Here is a 13,486-nt window from a genome sequence, read left to right on the forward strand (position 1 = left end):
GGATTTGAATGGCAAAAAGAAAAATTATACTCGTGCCTTTTGCAATAATGAGCAAACGAGTTGGGTGCGAGCAATGCATAGTTAGTCAGTGTTGGCTTATGCTAGTTACAAATATCGATATTGTATCTAGATACCTTCACTAGCTCTTGGATACAGTTTGGTGGTAATAAGGCAAACAAACATCAGCAAAATAATTGCTGCAACTTTATGACACCCCATTTTATTTCCTCCACGTTTTTGTGGTTTTAGCCAAGGGATTGCTGAAGGGGCGGAGACGAATTATTTTTTTTTACGACTTCTTGGCACCAAATATGAGCGTAATAAAAGATATATATGTATGTATATTCTCAGAAATCATTACAACTATTACAACTCGCAGTAATAACAAAACGGAGCAAACTTGTATGCTTTGAAAAATACTTGCGAGTTGAAAAAACAAATGAAGTAAATATAATTTATAAAATAAAAGTAAATATATAGGGATGGTACATATTGGATAAATCAGTCATATTATGGAAGACAAAGCACTTACTCTTTGCATCAGTTGTGAAATTCATTATTGTTCATCTAAACTTGTCAAAAAAGACACCATTTAAGTGGAATTCTTCACTAGACAGTAGCTGAGGAATTCATTTACTACGTTGCGCCTATCGATGGTTACGTCTGGGGGATATTAATAGAATAAATTTGGAATACCAAGTCCATCATATCAAGGAGACATAGGTAAAGATGGATTTTCTGAGTATATCCTACTTTAAAGCTTCGTCGAATTATGAGCTTTTCATTAGGTCTATCCTCTTTTTAATTATCGTTGCAACTTAATAATCAGTCAACTGAAAGGACTAGAATGCTAACCCATTCATCTCTTTTTTCATCAGTATCCCACCCCGTACAGTGAATCTTCATTTATTATACAATTATATAATAAAATTTCCATTTTACAATCTACGCCTCTGTTCACAATCTCTGCAAGTAACTTGTATTTTATTTGAGTTCTTATTCAGGTGTACATAATATTTTATTCGAAAGCACTAAAATAAATCAAAATACTAGACCTAAATAGACATAAGTATATTAAAGCAGATGTGGCCAAAATTAGGCACCCGAAATCAAGAGGAAAACTGACAGCAACGTGACAGATTTTCTCTAAATACGAACTATAACAGAACTAGAACAGAACTAGAACAGAACAGAACTAGAACAGAACTAGAACTGAACTAGAACTGAACTGAACTAGAACTGAACTAGAACTGAACTAGAACGGAACTAAAACTGAACTAGAACTGAACTAGAACTGAACTAGAACTGAACTAGAACTGAACTAGAACTGAACCAGAACTGAACTAGAACTGAACTAGAACTGAACTGAACTAGAACTGAACTAGAACTGAACTAGAACTGAACTAGAACTGAACTAGAACTGAACTAGAACTGAACTAGAACTGAACTAGAATAGAACTAGAACAGAACTAGAACAAAACTAGAACAAAACTTAAACAGAACTAGAACAGAACTAGAACAGATCTAGAACAGAACTAGAACAGAACTAGAACATAACTAGAACAGAACTAGAACATAACTAGAACAGAACTAGAACAGAACTAGAACAGAACTAGAACAGAACTAGAACAGAACTAGAACTGAACTAGAACTGAACTAGAACTGAAACTAGAACTGAACTAGAACTGACTAGAACTGAACTAGAACTGAACTAGAACTGAACTAGAACTGAACTAGAACTGAACTAGAACTGAACTAGAACTGAACTAGAACTTGAACTAGAACTGAACTAGAACTGAACTAGAACTGAACTAGAACTGAACAGAACTAGAACTGAACTAGAACTGAATTAGAACTGAACTAGAACTAGAACTGAACTAGAACTGAACTAGAACTGAACAGAACTAGAACTGAACTAGAACTGAACTTAGAACTGAACTTAAACTGAACTAGAACTGAACTAGAACTGAACTAGAACTGAACTAGAACTGAACTAGAACTGAAACTAGAACTGAACTAGAACTGAACTAGAACTGAACTAGAACTGAACTAGAACTGAACTAGAACTGAACTAGAACTGAACTAGAACTGAACTAGAACTGAACTAGAACTGAACTAGAACTGAACTAGAACTGAACTAGAACTGAACTAGAACTGAACTAGAACTGAACTAGAACTGAACTAGAACTGAACTAGAACTGAACTAGAACTGAACTAGAACTGAACTAGAACTGAACTAGAACTGAACTAGAACTGAACTAGAACTGAACTAGAACTGAACTAGAACTGAACTAGAACTGAACTAGAACTGAACTAGAACTGAACTAGAACTGAACTAGAACTGAACTAGAACTGAACTAGAACTGAACTAGAACTGAACTAGAACTGAACTAGAACTGAACTAGAACTGAACTAGAACTGAACTAGAACTGAACTAGAACTGAACTAGAACTGACTAGAACTGAACTAGAACTGAACTAGAACTGAACTAGAACTGAACTAGAACTGAACTAGAACTGAACTAGAACTGAACTAGAACTGAACTAGAACTGAACTAGAACTGAACTAGAACTGAACTAGAACTGAACTAGAACTGAACTAGAACTGAACTAGAACTGAACTAGAACTGAACTAGAACTGAACTAGAACTGAACTAGAACTGAACTGGAACTAAACTAGAACTAAACTAGAACTGAACTAGAACTAAACTAGAACTGAACTAGAACTTGGAGTATTAAATCCTTTCCAACAAATCTCTTTAATGCTGGACATCACTGCATGTTTCTCTTCCTTTCATTATCCTTTATACATATATTTTAATTTATTTTTTTATATTTGATTTTTGTTTTAAACTAGACCCTCATACTTATGACAATAATAATAATAATAATAATTTCTTTTATTTTTATTTCTACTTCTTGGCTCAAATGTTTTTTAAAAATGGCAGGCACAGAATTTCCTATTTGGCAGAAGAAACAAATTATATACATCAACCAAACACTAATATAACAAAAGTATGAATCATCATACATATACCCATTCCCATTCCCCATATTTATATTTTCCCCTAGGTCCCTAGAAAAACTATTTTCCTCATTCCCTTTACATTTAGCTACTGTATGGATTTTGCCATTTCATTGAAGTCTACAACAATCCTTCTTCCCTTTATTTATAGTCAATCCTTCGTTCTTTTTCCCTCGTTGGCTCTCCAGCAAATAGGATTCTCTCTCTCTTTTTTCATTTGACGGCATAAAAATCAAATAGAACGCTACTCTAACCAGGGGTAGCAAATTATATATAAACAACAATTATAACAACAAAAAGCTAACGTAAGCTTTTCAAAGAGGGTTAACTACTAGTACTGACTGCTCCAACTAAACTAAAGAGGGAGCAGCGTAGGTTTATTTTTATGTTCTTGTTTCAAATGTTGTGGTAGTTGACGGAGACAAGTGGCGACACTGGTATTCACTGTATTTAGTGGATGCCGTGTAGGCAAAGCGCCAGTCATCCGTTTTATTACTTTGTTGCTGCTATTGTCGATGGTGTTTCTATTCGTAATTCAAATAGGAGTCCACTCTAAAACATATGAGTTGCATATGGTTTTGTTTTGTTTTATTTACTTTCTTGCCACATTCTGCAAATATTTTTTTTACAAGTTTCAGGTTCGGGTTTTTTTCTTTTCCTCGAAAGATGGGAGGGAAGCAAAGATTGATTAGTTTTTTTTTCGAATGAGCTTTAAGTGATAGACATATTAAATCACTTGGAAAAACTATAAATAGATGTTATTACCATAGGAAAATGAAAGAATTAAATTACTCTAAGAAAAGGGAATTCCTATAAAAATATTGTAGCATTTAAGGTCGACAAAATCAACCTGGAATGAAAGGGTGTAGAACTAAACTAGAACTGAACTAGAACTGAACTAGAACTGAACTAGAAATGAACTAGAACTAAACTAGAACTGAACTAGAACTGAACTAGAACTGAACTAGAACTGAACTAGAACTGAACTAGAACTGAACTAGAACTGAACTAGAACTGAACTAGAGCTGAACTAGAGCTGAACTAGACTGAACTAGAACTGAACTAGAACTGAACTAGAACTGAACTAGAACTGAACTAGAAACTAGAACTGAACTAGAACTGAACTAGAACTAGAACTGAACTAGAACTGAACTAGACTGAACTAGAACTGAACTAGAACTGAACTAAAACTGAAATTAGAACTGAACTAGAACTGAACTAGAAACTGAACTAGAACTGAACTAGAACTGTACTAGAACTGAACTAGAACTGAACTAGAACTGAACTAGAACTAAGAACTGAACTAGAACTGAACTAGAAACTGAACTAGAACTGAACTAGAACTGACTAGAACTGAACTAGAACTGACTAGAACTGAACTAGAACTGAACTAGAACTGAACTAGAACTGAACTAGAACTGAACTAGAACTGAACTAGAACTGAACTAGAACTGAACTAGAACTGAACTAGAACTGAACTAGAACTGAACTAGAACTGGAACTAGAACTGAACTAGAAACTGAACTAGAACTGAACTAGAACTGAACTAGAACTGAACTAGAACTGAACTAGAACTGAACTAGAACTGAACTAGAACTGAACTAGAACTGAACTAGAACTGAACTAGAACTGAACTAGAACTGAACTAGAACTGAACTAGAACTGAACTAGAACTGAACTAGAACTGAACTAGAACTGAACTAGAACTGAACTGGAACTGAACTAGAACTGAACTAGAACTGAACTAGAACTGAACTAGACTGAACTAGAACTGAACTAGAACTGAACTAGAAACTGAACTAGAACTGAACTAGAACTGAACTAGAACTGAACTAGAACTGAACTAGAACTGAACTAGAACTGAACTAGAACTGAACTAGAACTGAACTAGAACTGAACTAGAACTGAACTAGAACTGAACTAGAACTGAACTAGAACTGAACTAGAACTGAACTAGAACTGAACTAGAACTGAATTAGAACTGAACTAGAACTGAACTAGAACTGAACTAGAACTGAACTAGAACTGAACTAAAACTGAACTAGAACTGACTAGAACTGAACTAGAACTGAACTAGAACTGAACTAGAACTGAACTAAAACTGAACTACAACTGTACTAGAACTGAAAGCCTGTCCAAACGAAGCCTCCGACATTAAATCCATATGGTCTTCCTTAGTATTATCAAAAATTTTGAAATTCGTTTCAACATCTAAGATACTGCATCCCATATTTTCTGTTTTTTTTTTCTAATTTAAAATCCCAATTTATTAAACAATTCTGCATTAATTTTACTCCATTTTGCTTCGTTAAAGCTTTTGCAAAAATTATTTAAAAACTTTCCATAAATTTCTTTTTGCAATTCTAAAAAATATGTTTCCATAGGGAACAAGTTTTAAAAAAAAAACAAATCCTTTAAAGTTTACTTGACGAAGGATATTGTAGGGATAAATGTAGGTATTCCATATTTCTTTTAGTTCAGACTCGTTCATACAAATACATATTGCTTCTCAGGTGTGGGAAATTGAAATTTTGAAAATTAATAATAGTAGTTGTTGTGTTATGATTTGTGTTAAAAATATAAATGTTTTAAGATCAATCATATCAAAGCCTTAATTTTTCAAATTTCACTTGTTATCGTGGTTATATTCGACCAAGGAAGTTTAGAACTATCCCTTGGGATGTCAAAAAATAGTGGAAAACTTTAGCTACTTGTCCATCCCTGTTGCTCGTTATTTGCCTTGGTAGTTGTGCTCAGTACTCATACATATTCGTAATGTAATAAAATGACGTTGGAGTCTCTTGTCTTTTGGGGGTTTTCTTGTGTTGTTATTGTTTTTTATATATTTCGATTCCTTTGCGAAAATAGAGAGAGCGAGTAGCCGTCGTTTATTCCATTCGTTCGGTTTTATTCTATTTATTCCTTTCGTGTTGTTATTGTTGGATAATTTTGTATATTTTATTCTGCATGAACGGTTGTTATCGTTGTTGTCGGTAACCGAATCAATTTTTCTTCTTCTTAATATATGTTTTTGCCAGTTACAGTTATATACATACAACTGAAACTTGTAGTTTATGTCGTTGTTGTTTTTATTGTTGCTTTAAATTGCATGATGACTCATTCGCATACAACACGCACTTTTATAATGTGGCACGAGTAGCAATAAATATAAAAAGTCTCATATAGACACACACTCTTTAATTACACACTGACTGCCACTTGCAGTGGTAACTTGTGTTTGGAATAAAAAGGGGAGGCTGATAATTTGTGGGGTTTTTTCAATTTGTTTCTAAATTGACATTTGAAAGGAAAAAGGAACATTATTCATTTCCATTCAAGAGTATTTTAAATTAAAATTTAAGTTTAAATAAGTCTGAAAAAATCTTAAAATTTCTTTCGAAATTAAGATTTTATTGTGAACTAGAACTGAACTAGAACTGAACTAGAACTGAACTAGAGCTGAACTAGAACTGAACTAGAACTGAACTAGAACTGAACTAGAACTGAACTAGAACTGAACTAGAACTAAACTAGAACTGAACTGCAACTGAACTACAACTGAACTACTAGAACTGAACTAGAACTGAACTAGAACTGAACTAGAACTGAACTAGAACTGAACTAGAACTGAACTAGAACTGAACTAGAACTGAACTAGAACTGAACTAGAACTGAACTAGAACTGAACTAGAACTGAACTAGAACTGAACTAGAACTGAACTAGAACTGAACTAGAACTGAACTAGAACTGAACTAGAACTGAACTAGAACTGAACTAGAACTGAACTAGAACTGAACTAGAACTGAACTAGAACTGAACTAGAACTGAACTAGAACTGAACTAGAACTGAACTAGAACTGAACTAGAACTGAACTAGAACTGAACTAGAACTGAACTAGAACTGAACTAGAACTGAACTAGAACTGAACTAGAACTGAACTAGAACTGAACTAGAACTGAACTAGAACTGAACTAGAACTGAACTAGAACTGAACTAGAACTGAACTAGAACTGAACTAGAACTGAACTAGAACTGAACTAGAACTGAACTAGAACTGAACTAGAACTGAACTAGAACTGAACTAGAACTGAACTAGAACTGAACTAGAACTGAACTAGAACTGAACTAGAACTGAACTAGAACTGAACTAGAACTGACTAAACTGAACTAGAACTGACTAGAACTGAACTAGAACTGAACTAGAAGCTGAACTAGAACTGAACTAGATACTGAACTAGAACTGAACTAGAACTGAAAGCTAGAACTGAACTAGAACTGACAGAACGACTAGAACTGAACTAGAACTGAACTAGAACTGAAACTAGAACTGAACTAGAACTGAACTAGAACTGAACTAGAACTGAACTAAAACTGAACTAGAACTGAACTAGAACTGAACTAGAACTGAACTAGTAACTGAACTAGAACTGAACTAAACTGAACTAGAACTGAACAGAACTGAACTAGAACTGAACTAGACTGAACTAGAACTGACTAGAACTGAACTAGAACTGACTAGAACTGAACTAAACTGAACTAGAACTGAACTAGAACTGAACTAGAACTGAACTAGAACTGAACTAGAACTGAACTAGAACTACTAGAACTGAACTAGAACTGAACTAGAACTGAACTAGAACTGACTAGACTAGAACTGAACTAGAACTGAACTGGAACTGAACTAGAACTGAACTAGAACTGAACTAGAACTGAACTAGAACTGACTAGAACTAGAACTGAACTAGAACTGAACTAGAACTGAACTAGAACTGAACTAGAACTGAACTAGAACTGAACTAGAACTGACTAGAACTGAAACTAAAACTGAACTAGAACTGAACTAGAACTGAACTAGAACTGAACTAGAACTGAACTAGAACTGAACTAGAACTGACTAGAACTGAACTAGAACTGAACTGAAAGAATAGAAATCAGTGGTAAATAGACTGCAAATCAGAGGTGGTTGCTTCTTAATATCACAATATGAAATAATAAAATCACAATATGTAAAAGGACACTTTGTCCTTTTTATTCTATGGTCGCAATAACATGTCCCTTTTAAATAGTAAATTTATACCCACGCAATCCATCATGTTTGAGTTATAGTACCCTAAATGCAACAAAAATTCCTATTGTTTGAATTGTAATATAGTAAATTTTAGGGAACTATTTCTTACAGTGTATACATTGTTATGAACCAATAAATTTATTTTGTGTTCTGATTAAGAAGAGAACAACTTTAAATAGTTTTATTTTTTTGTTGTATTTTGTTCCCCCATGTTTTTGCTCATTTTCCTTAAGTTTCTAAATTTGCAAGTGGCTGTGTGCGAGAAAGCTGGAACCCTGCAGGTTGGGGGAAAGCCTTGAATTAGTGTGAAAAAAATTACCTCTATTATACTGTACAAAAGTAACGGTTTCAAGCTATTTATTGTCTTCCCTTTAAATTACTTGGGTATACAAATGTGGCAACTCACTCATTTAGATCATCCTTCATACATATCACTCAAACCAGGGAACCATTGTCGCCCTATAAAACAACTAGGAAATAGAGGAATATGTGGGTGCATACAAGTTTTCCTTTATATTTGCACAAGTATACGATTTCAGTTTGTTTATGTATGCGAAAACACATGCAGACACACAAACACACTTACGCAAAACAATGTTTAAGGATTATTTTCATTATATTTGTTTTATGTGAATTTATTGCTTAGTCGAGATGATTTCATTACGATTCTCATTCGTATGAAATCATGAATTAATGTTTAATCTTATTTATCATTGAGAACAACTACAACTACCTACATAAAAACAAATCTTGTACAAAATGTTGTAATTAAACTTATTAATGTTTGAAGGGATGTTGCGGAAAGAGAGATTGTGTGTTTATGTTTGAGGAAACACATATGTTAGTGTATACAATACCCAGCAGTTTAACAAGAAAATCTTAAGTTTGTACTTTAATTTCTTTAATTTTAAAGTGTTAAAATTTCTCAAACTTTTTAGTAAATTTGTTTTTGAAATTATTTATTTTTTATTTAATTTGAAGGCACTTTAAACTTCCAAAAGTTGCTGAGCACACACATAAGCATTTTGTGTTATAATCCTGTCACGTTGATCAAATTAAAGACGAGGGTTTTATGGAAAGTTTAGGGTATTAACAGAATTAGAATAGAATTAGATCGAAAATAGAACAGAACTAGAACTAGAACAGAACTAGAACAGAACTAGAACAGAACTAGAACAGAACTAGAACAGAACTAGAACAGAACTAGAACAGAACTAGAACAGAACTAGAACAGAACTAGAACAGAACTAGAACAGAACTAGAACAGAACTAGAACAGAACTAGAACAGAACTAGAACAGAACTAGAACAGAACTAGAACAGAACTAGAACAGAACTAGAACAGAACTAGAACAGAACTAGAACAGAACTAGAACAGAACTAGAACAGAACTAGAACAGAACTAGAACAGAACTAGAACAGAACTACAGAACTAGAACAGAACTAGAACTAGAACTACAACAGAACTAGAACAGAACTAGAACAGAACTAGAACAGAACTAGAACAGAACTAAACAGAACTACAGAACTAGAACAGAACTAGAACAGAACTAGAACAGAACTAGAACAGAACTAGAACAGAACTAGAACAGAACTAGAACAGAACTAGAACAGAACTAGAACAGAACTAGAACAGAACTAGAACAGAACTAGAACAGAACTAGAACAGAACTAGAACAGAACTAGAACAGAACTAGAACAGAACTAGAACAGAACTAGAACAGAACTAGAACAGAACTAGAACAGAACTAGAACAGAACTAGAACAGAACTAGAACAGAACTAGAACAGAACTAGAACAGAACTAGAACAGAACTAGAACAGAACTAGAACAGAACTATAACAGAACTAGAACAGAACTAGAACAGAACTAGAACAGAACTAGAACAGAACTAGAACAGAACTAGAACAGAACTAGAACGAACTAGAACAGAACTAGAACAGAACTAGACAGAACTAGAACAGAACTAGAACAGAACTAGAACAGAACTAGAACAGAACTAGAACAGAACTAGAACAGAACTAGAACAGAACTAGAACAGAACTAGAACAGAACACTAGAACAGAACTAGAACAGAACTAGAACAGAACTAGAACAGAACTAGAACAGAACTAGAACAGAACTAGAACAGAACTAGAACAGAACTAGAACAGAACTAGAACAGAACTAGAACAGAACTAGAACAGAACTAGAACAGAACTAGAACAGAACTAGAACAGAACTAGAACAGAACTAGAACAGAACTAGAAACAGAACTAGAACAGAACTAGAACAGAACTAGAACAGAACTAGAACAGAACTAGAACAGAACTAGAACAGAACTAGAACAGAACTAGAACAGAACTAGAACAGAACTAGAACAGAACTAGAACAGAACTAGAACAGAACTAGAAGAATAGAACAGAACTAGAACAGAACTAGAACAGAACTAGAACAGAACTAGAACAGAACTAGAACAGAATTAGAACAGAACTAGAACAACTAGAACAGAACTAGAACAGAACTAGAACAGAACTAGAACAGAACTAGAACAGAACTAGAACAGAACTAGAACAGAACTAGAACACTAGAACAGAACTAGAACAGAACTAGAACAGAACTAGAACAGAACTAGAACAGAACTAGAACAGAACTAGAACAGAACTAGAACAGAACTAGAACAGAACTAGAACAGAACTAGAACAGAACTAGAACAGAACTAGAACAGAACTAGAATATAACTAGAACAGAACTAGAGCAGATCTAGAACAGAACTAGAAAGAACTAGAACAGAACTAGAACAGAACTAGAACAGAACTAAAACAGAACTAGAACAGAACTAGAACAATAGAACAGAACAGAACTAGAACAGAACTAGAACAGAACTAGAACTAGAACAGAACTAGAACAGAACTAGAACAGAACTAGAACAGAACTAGAACTAGAACAGAACTAGAACAGAACTAGAACAGAACTAGAACAGAACTAGAACAGAACTAGAACAGAACTAGAACAGAACTAGAACAGAACTAGAACTAGAACAGAACTAGAACAGAACTAGAACAGAACTAGAACAGAACTAGAACAGACTAGAACGAACTAGAACAGAACTAGAACAGAACTAGAACAGAACTAGAACAGAACTAGAACAGAACTAGAACAGAACTAGAACAGAACTAGAACAGAACAGAACTAGAACAGAACTAGAACAGAACTAGAACAGAACTAGAACAGAACTACAGAAGAACAGAACTAGAACAGAACTAGAACAGAACTAGAACAGAACTAGAACAGAACTAGAACAGAACTAGAACAGAACTAGAACAGAACTAGAACAGAACTAGAACAGAACTAGAACAGAACTAGAACAGAACTAGAACAGAACTAGAACAGAACTAGAACAGAACTAGAACAGAACTAGAACAGAACTAGAACAGAACTAGAACAGAACGAAACAGAACTAGAACAGAACTAGAATATAACTAGAACAGAACTAGAGCAGATCTAGAACAGAACTAGAACAGAACTAGAACAGAACTAGAACAGAACAAACTAGAACAGAACAGAACTAGAACAGAACTAGAACAGAACTAGAACAGAACTAGAACAGAACTAGAACAGAACTAGAACAGAACTAGAACAGAACTAGAACAGAACTAGAACAGAACTAGAACAGAACTAGAACAGAACTAGAACAGAACTAGAACAGAACTAGAAAAACTAGAACAGAACTAGAACAGAACTAGAACAGAACTAGAACAGAACTAGAACAGAACTAGAACAGAACTAGAACAGAACTAGAACAGAACTAGAACAGAACTAGAACAGAACTAGAACAGAACTAGAACAGAACTAGAACAGAACTAGAACAGAAAGAACAGAACAGAACTAGAACAGAAAGAACTAGAACACTAGACAGAACTAGAACAGAACTAGAACAGAACTAGAACAACTAGAACAACTAGAACAGAACTAGAACAGAACTAGAACAGAACTAGAACAGAACTAGAACAGAACTAGAACAGAACTAGAACAGAAACTAGAACGAACTAGAACAGAACTAGAACAGACTAGAACAGAACTAGAACAGACTAGAACAGAACTAGAACAGAACTAGAACAGAACTAGAACAGAACTAGAACAGAACTAGAACAGAACTAGAACAGAACTAGAAAGAACTAGAACAGAACTAGAACAGAACTAGACAGAACTAGAACAGAACTAGAACAGAACTAGAACAGAAACTAGAACAGAACTAGAAACCAGAACTAGAACAGAACTAGAACAGAACTAGAACAGAAACTAGAACGAACTAGAAGATAACTGAAACAGGAACATATCTAGAATTATAGTATCTAAGTAGGGAAAGCTGTAGTCTCTATATAAATAAAACGTTAGTCAATATATAGACAAGCCTACAGAGAAAATTTCAGAGTCGACCTATAGTATCGCATATTTAGATGAAACTGTGTCTATTTAGACGAATGACTAGTTTTTATAGTACTTCTATATTGACGAGACTGTGGTATATATCATAGCCTCTATATCAACGACACTATAGTCTTCATATAGACCAGACAATGATGAGACTATTGTATTTATATAGACGAGATTAAATACTCTTTGAGACAAGATTGCTAGTCTTTATGTTGAGGATACTATAGTCCCTACACAATATTTCTCTATAGACGAGACTTCTATATAAATATATGTGTCTATAGTATCTATAAAAATGAAAACAAGTGTCTATAAAATGTTTTTTAAAATTCCTATATTGGCTATATTATATTCATTATTTAGACAGAGCTATATTCTCAAAATGGACTCAACTAAAGAGTTTATATAGACAAAACATTACACTTTTCTAGACTGTAATCTCAATATATACAGTCTTCATATTTACCCCCTTTGTTTACCTATGAATGGTGAAAAAGTAATATATAGTTATTACTTCATTTACAAAAATGTAACTTTTTCAAAAGATTATTTAATTTCAAGTTCAATGATACAAAATGGCAAAACAAACTGCAAACAACGAAAATCAAAAATTTAGTTCATATTTCTGTTTATTAGTCATCTTTTTATAACGATGATGATGATGATGGCGACTCAGATGTTAATAATGATAATAAATAATACACTATCATATATTAGCTAAAACTGAATATAAACATCATTAGTAAGTTTAGAAAATGACGAAGTTTGTTGTTTGTTAAAAAGTAAATTACAATAAATTAAAAGAAAAAATAAAATGAAAAATATGAAAAACAAAGACATTATGGTAAAAATCTTTTGGAATATGTTTAGAATATAAAAACAAATTCCATATAGAAGAGAAATATAGTCCTTTGAAAAATAAAGACAGACAACACATCCCCTAGTAGGGAACTATGTATCACATTAAATAACAAGAG

The sequence above is a fragment of the Lucilia sericata genome, unplaced genomic scaffold (genome assembly GCF_015586225.1).
Source record: "Lucilia sericata isolate MDLA Ls3-8-SP2 unplaced genomic scaffold, ASM1558622v1 Contig000692F_arrow, whole genome shotgun sequence".
Taxonomy (NCBI): domain Eukaryota; kingdom Metazoa; phylum Arthropoda; class Insecta; order Diptera; family Calliphoridae; genus Lucilia; species Lucilia sericata.